General features: G+C 37.0%; 1 pseudogene; it reads right to left on the bottom strand.

Annotated features, from left to right (window-relative positions):
- Positions 1 to 6,205: 6,205 nt before the first annotated feature.
- On the bottom strand, positions 6,206 to 6,489 carry LOC103264768 (annotated as a pseudogene).
- Between the last annotated feature and the right edge of the window lie 404 nt (positions 6,490 to 6,893).

The following is a 6,893-nucleotide window of genomic DNA, read 5'->3' as shown; positions in this document are numbered from 1 at the left end:
CTCTGCAATTATAAGAGGTGCAGAAATCACCATTACTGTCCAGACACTTCAGGTTACAACAAACATCTTTTAAAATGTGTATATATTTTTTCTCATACAGTTTTTTCACTGTGTCTCTTTAGGTATAGCATGCACTATTGAAATGCTATGTCAGGTGTGAAGTTCTCACTGTAAGTAAATTCCTGAGCATTGGGACACTGAAAAGTAAATAGATTGGGAGACACATGTAATTCAAAACACAGTATGATCCACATTACTGAGTTATTTGGACATATAAGTATTTGGCCATATAAAGGAGAGATTAATGGAGAATCAACATATAAACTAATATTGAGATTGCTGAATAGTTGAAATTGATACAAATCAAAATAAGTGCAATGCAACCTTTATAATATTTTGAGTTTATTTTTACTTTTTAAAAACTAAACCAGCTGGGCTCGGTGGCTCAGCCTGTAATCCTGCGCCTTTAGGAGGCTGAGGTGAGTAGAATACCTGAGCCCGCGGGTTCGAGACCCGCCTGGGCAACTTGACGAGACCTCATCGCTACAATAAATCAAAAATTAGCCGGGCATGGTAGTGCACGCCTGTAGTTCCAGCTACTTGGAAGGCTGAGGTGGAAGGATCACCGGAGCCCAGCAGGTTGAGGCTGCGGTGGCCGGGAGCAGTCACTGCACCCCAGTCTGGGCGACAGAGTGAGACTCCAACTCAAAAAAACAAAAAAAAACCCCAAAAATCTAAACCCATTGAAATGAGCTGGGATCTAGCCACCACTGACATTTTAATTCTGGAATCTTGATAATTACAGAAACCGAAGTAAGTCAAGATAGTGAACACACATCTTTCTGCCTTCAGCTTCTGGAAATTGCAAAAAAGATTTATGTATTAAAAAAGGTTGATAAGGCAGGTGCAGTGACTCAAGTCAGTAATCCCAGTACTTTGGGTGGCGGAGGCGAGAGGGTTGCCTGAGCTCAGGGGTTCGAGACCAGCCTGGGCAAATTGATGAGACCTCGTCTCTACAATAAATAAAAAAATAAGCCGGTCATGGTAGTGTGCACCTGTAGTTCCAGATATTTGGAAGGCTGAGGCAGAAGGATCGCCTGAGCCCAGCAGGTCGAGGATGTGATAGCTGTGATCGTGCCACTGCACTCCAGCCTGGGCAACAGAGTGAAACTCAGATTCAAAAAAAAAAAAGTAAATTAAAAAAATAAAGGTTCATAACAACCTGTAAAACAAAAATTTAAGGAGTTAGGGTTAGGGTTGTGTGGGTAGGCAAAAGTTGTTGTTAAGTGAATTTGCTGATCAGAAATTACAAAGGAAAATGAAGGGTATCCTAGTATTTCCCATATTGTAAACAATAGTAATTCAACACAACCAAAAAACCAACCCCTCTCTACCTAGTCCTCCTATCTTTCAAAAAATAATTTCTCAGAATAGTGGTCTACAGTTACTGTTCCACTTGCTTACCATTCTCACCTCACTCTGCCAGTCTTTTATCTGTAGCATGGCCATTAAAGTCTTTTGCTCAGGTCTTCAGTGGCTATCAATACGTGATGAATGGTCACTTCCCAATTTCTCAGCAATATTTGACAGAGTTAAACATTCCCTCCTTCTTTAAATATATTCTCTTGAATGTTGGGTCATTATGTTTTACAGTTTTGTTTTGTGTTCTCTTGCTTCATTCACAACTCTTTCTTCTCCGTTTTTGGTACCCTTCTTTCTGCTCGGAAATATGCCTACTTTCCCCCATCATAGCAGCTATTATTCTATTCCAAGCCATTATTATCTCAAAACTGAATATTACAAAAGCTTCTTATTCCCAACATATAATTTCACTCTTCAAATTAAATTCCTCTAAAGATAACTTGTCAAATCCCAAATAAATCCAAGTTCAAACAAGTACTTACAAGCTCTACACTCTCCCACTCAACCATTTGCTCACCATGCTTCAGATACAAATGGCCATCTTTATTTGTTTTACTAAAAATTCTGATGTGTTTTCTAAACCAAAGCCTTTGTATAAGCTATACCTTCTACCCTAAATGTTCTGCTCAGAATTTTCCAAATCATCTATTTTTTGTCATCTAGGTCTTACCTTAACTTTTACCTTGTTGAAAAAGTCTCCACTGATTACTTAATTTAAAGTAAGTTACAGGCTCTGTTCTAAATATGTTATATATAACATTTCATTTAATACTCTCAACAGCACTTTGACATAGTTAACATTCATAATAGCATAAATTAAAGGGTTCATTGGCTATCATGGGAGAAGAAGATATGGCTTTATAAGAAAAGAAAGAAAACCAGTTTGGTGGCTCATGCCTATAATTGCAGCGCTTTTAGGAGGCTGAGGCACAGGATGACTAGAGTCCAGGAGTTTGAGACCAGCCTAGGCAACATAAGATACCTAGCCTCTACAGAAACAAAAAAACAAAGCAACCAAAAAAATTAGCTAGGCATGGTGATAGATACCTGTAGTCCCACCTATGTATGAGACTGAGGTGAAACAATCGCTTGAGCCCAGGCAGTGGAGGCTGTAATGACCCTGGCCACTGCTCTCCAGCCTGGTTACAGAGTGAAACACTGACTCAAAAGAAGAAGAAAAAAGAAGAAAGAAGAAAGAAGGAGAAGAAGGAGAAGGAGAAGGAGGAGGAGGAGGAGGAGGAGGAGGAGGAGGAGGAGGAGGAGGAGGAAGAAGAAGAAGAAGAAGAAGAAGAAGAAGAAGAAGAAGAAGAAGAAGAAGAAGAAGAAGAAGAAAGAAAAAGACCTGAGCATACTATATTAGTATACTCAGCCCCCTTGCCATGGAATATCATGTGTCACAGACACTTCAGAGAGTCCCAAACAGAATGAAGTCTCTCACCACATGTTCCTCCACCACCTTGGATCCCTTCAGACTTCATAACTGTAAGATATAAATTTATTTTATTTACAAATTACTCAGTTTCAGGTATTCTGTTATAAGCAACAGAAATGAACTAAAACACACTCTAAAAGTTGACCCTTGAACAACACAGGATTGTACTGTCTACTTATACTGCACTGTTTTCAATGAAAGTTACATCGAGTGTGCCTGCCTCTACTTCTTCCATTTCTGCCACCTCTTCTGTCTCAGTCATCCCTGGGACAGCAAGACCAACCCCTTCTCTTTCCCCTCCTTTTCCTCAGCCTACTCAGTTTGATGAGGAGAACGAATACCTTTATAATGACCCACTTCCACTTAGTGAATAGCAAGTTTATATTTCTCATGCTTATGATTTTCTTAATATTGTCTTTTCTCTAACTTATTTTATTATAAAACATACAGCATTTATGACATATAACATACAAAATATATGTTAATTGACTGTGTTATTGTTAAGGCTTTTGGTCAATTGTAGACTATTAGCAATTAAGTTTTGGGAAAACCAAAAGTTATACATGAATTTTTGACTGCATGAGGAGTCAATGCCTCTAACCTCTGTGTTGTTCAAGGGTCAACTGTATATCTTTAAAATGTTTTTACATGGAATTTTAATTAATAATGATATTGGCTATAGAAAATAGACACTATTATTACCATTTTAAAGATATGAAGACGGAAAATCCTAGAAATTAAGTTATCTGATAAACTTGTTGGTAAGCGGCATTGCTGAGATGTTACTTGAACTTACATCTTTTGTTGTCAAGTTGTATGCTTTCAATGTTTTAATTCCAGTGCAGCTATTCCTCCAATGATGAATTTTTTACTTACTGTTTCCACCTAGGTTGTCCCTTTATTCTATCTTGGTGACATTAATAGTCAGCTTTTTATTTGTTTTTGTTTTTTTTGTTTCACCAATTTTGCTTCTTTTCTTAATAAATTTGGTGTAACTATTCAGCACAATGTCTTGTGAAATAAAATTAGTCATATAATTAAAACAATGTAGCTGATTTACATTAGTGAAACATTATTTTAGAGAGTAACTTTGTAAAAGTAATCTGCTTCTTGAATAATGTATTGAAGCATGCTTCAATAAATAAGTAAAATTAAAAAGTAAATGTCAAATGTTTCTTTAAGAAAGTTACACAATGTAGTGGACTTTCTGGCAGTAAGGTGCTCAAATATGTATATTGGGGAATAACATAATGACTGTTAATTTTCAACGTTCCATTTCAACATTTAACATTCACTTTATTCCCCAATTATGCATGATAATATTTTGGAATATTTTGCATAGTTGTTATAAGTTTATATCTTTTCATATAAAAGTGTGTTTAACAGAATATTATCCAAAACTAAGAAATTAGACAAAGACTTTCATAGTAGAGCTATACATATTATAGTTTTATGGTACAAAAGACTTGGCAATTTTTATCTCTCGTTTAAATCAAATATTCCCTTTGCTTGAACTGGGGAGATCGCAGCAGTAGGTGGAATCAATGCATCATTTTTCATGTTGCACCTAAGGTGAATATGTGTCTGTACTATGCACCTCTCAGTACCATGTTATAAGCAACAGATAAGAACATGGTGATACAGTGGGGGGGGAGAGTATAGACTTTTAATTCAATCTTACCTGAGTTCATCTGAAAAGTACTTCTGTATTTCAAGTTCGCTGACTCTGACCTAGGGTCTTCGCCTCATTGAGCCTGTTTCCATTTGTGAAATGGGAACCATAACACCATCTTAAATGACTCTTGTGAAAATGAATTAAATGATGATAGTAACATGCACGGTGCTTGGAATAGTAAGTGTTCGATAAAAGAAAATCATGTCAGCTTTCCCCGCTCACCATGAGCAACATATTGTCATAAACTAAGATAGATTTGTTGGTCAGTAAAATACTTAATTTAAGGGTTAAAACAAGCATTTTTACGTCTGTCTATCTGTCTGTCTATCTAGTCTATTATCTTCCTATCCCTTAATCTTTTCTCATTATATTATGTATATATATATAATTTTTGTAAGAATCAATACTCTATTCAAATTAAATTTTAGTTGGAATGCTATTATGTAAAACAACATAAATTCTCTGAATGACAACACAGTATCCTAGAAACACCCGTATGGCACTGTGGGACACAGTTTGAAAATCACTCGGCTAAAGAAGATTTATGGGTTATGTATTTGTCCCAATAGAGCAAAGCCATTCAACTTTAGTTTCTTTTAGCTTATCTGCTTGTAGGCACAACTAACACCTCGTTATCACTAATGACTCAAATTATATTGGCTCAGTTATCCAACTTTATAATGAAGGATTATGTCACCTTTCCCAACTGCGTTGTTATTAATCTCCAGGAATAAATCACATTTGATAGTAATGTGAGTATTCTATTTGTGTAAATAACAATCAATATGGTTTCATTCCAAATAAAATTCTAATGCTTTCTTGTTATTGTGTACTCGTCCTATGTTTAAGCAGAAAAATGTAGAGCTTTAGAGAGAGGGGAAGATAATGTCTAGAAAAAAAGAATGTCATTATTTTGGCAAAACCCATTTTTTAAGCCCTCTGAAGCAAATGTAAATGCATAGAAATGCTCAGAGAAGTTAGGTATAATGTTTCATTTCTGTAACTGCATCCTTGGGAGAATACAAACCAGAAATGTTTCATTTCTGTAACTGCATCCTTGGGAGAATACAAATTCAGGAGAGATCCTGAATTTATCATGGCTCTATGTCTCCTATGGCATGGAAGCAGTATGGGACCACTTTCTGTGGCTGAGTCCAAGCAGATGCCTCGAGGAAAATTTATGTACTGTCTCAAATTCCTTATTATAATGTAGTAAAGACCTAGAAATCCTGTGTACTTTTGGTGTTTTGGACGTGTGGAAAAGTACAGTCAATAAGAAATTTGATTTGAGACCTGGAGGCCATAGGGTGAGGGTATCTTCAACTAGACAAAATCGCAAGGTCCATGGTTATAAAAACAAGTACCTGAATATCAGTTGAGTGAATCTATGTACCAGGGGTTGAAGCACATACAGACACTGCAGTTGAAATGAAGTTCTTCTTCAGGAAGTCATCATGGAATTTTTATCACTCCCCTGATTTTGAAATGCACAAAATCCTGAAGAACAGAGTGGCAACAAGGGATGGAAAACCTAGCAATGACTGTTTTCCAAATAGTTCCTGAACTTCAAAGTGGACAGTGACTTGAATTTTTTTTTTCTTTCTCTCTTTTTCTTTTTTTAAAACACAAATTAAGCCATTTATTATAGGCTAGTGATGTCTCAAACGGTGAAGCTTCTACTGGTCTTTCAATTCCTTCAGTCTTCTGATGGCAGACTTCACCGTGTTTTTGACAAGCAGAAGTGGTATTGTAGGTCCAGGTTCCAGCTACTATTTTCATGCAGGAACCACAGTGCCAGACGCCCACAGTGCCTTCTCTTCATCTTGGTTTTGCCACAGAAGGAGAAAGTGTACTTGGTGTGCTGGCTAATCTCGATCTTCTCCACCCTCTTCCGGAGCGAGATCCCATTCTGTGTCCCGCATTCACCAACGATTCCGACCTTCTTGGTGGGTTTGGCCATCGCGCCGCCAAGCGAGTCCCAGCTCAGAGAGCGACTTGAATTTTTCTGAAAAATCATTTGACAAATCATTCGACTGAGCATCCGTGACTAGGACAGAAAAAATTATACTCTGAAGGCAACTTCAGGCTAAAATGCAAAGTTGTACTTCATTTTAGGAAGTAGAGATAGTTATATTTTTAAAAAATATCTCATAATAAAGTGTATATATTTTGGTCACACTGTGCACATGAATACATTTTCTCATCCTATTGCTTTACTAACACCACAGTTTTCCACTGACCATCACTACTGCCCAACAGGAAAGCACAGTCTCCCACCAGTCACACTAGGATAAAGCCATTTCTCTTTGGCACTGTAGGGAGAGGGAGAATATCTCTCTCTCTCTCTTTTAGTTTATATTCAAC

Source organism: Carlito syrichta, unplaced genomic scaffold (genome assembly GCF_000164805.1).
Source record: "Carlito syrichta isolate Samal-C Ts95f unplaced genomic scaffold, Tarsius_syrichta-2.0.1 Scaffold305719, whole genome shotgun sequence".
Lineage (NCBI taxonomy): Eukaryota > Metazoa > Chordata > Mammalia > Primates > Tarsiidae > Carlito > Carlito syrichta.
This window is presented reverse-complemented; position numbering and strand designations above follow the sequence as displayed.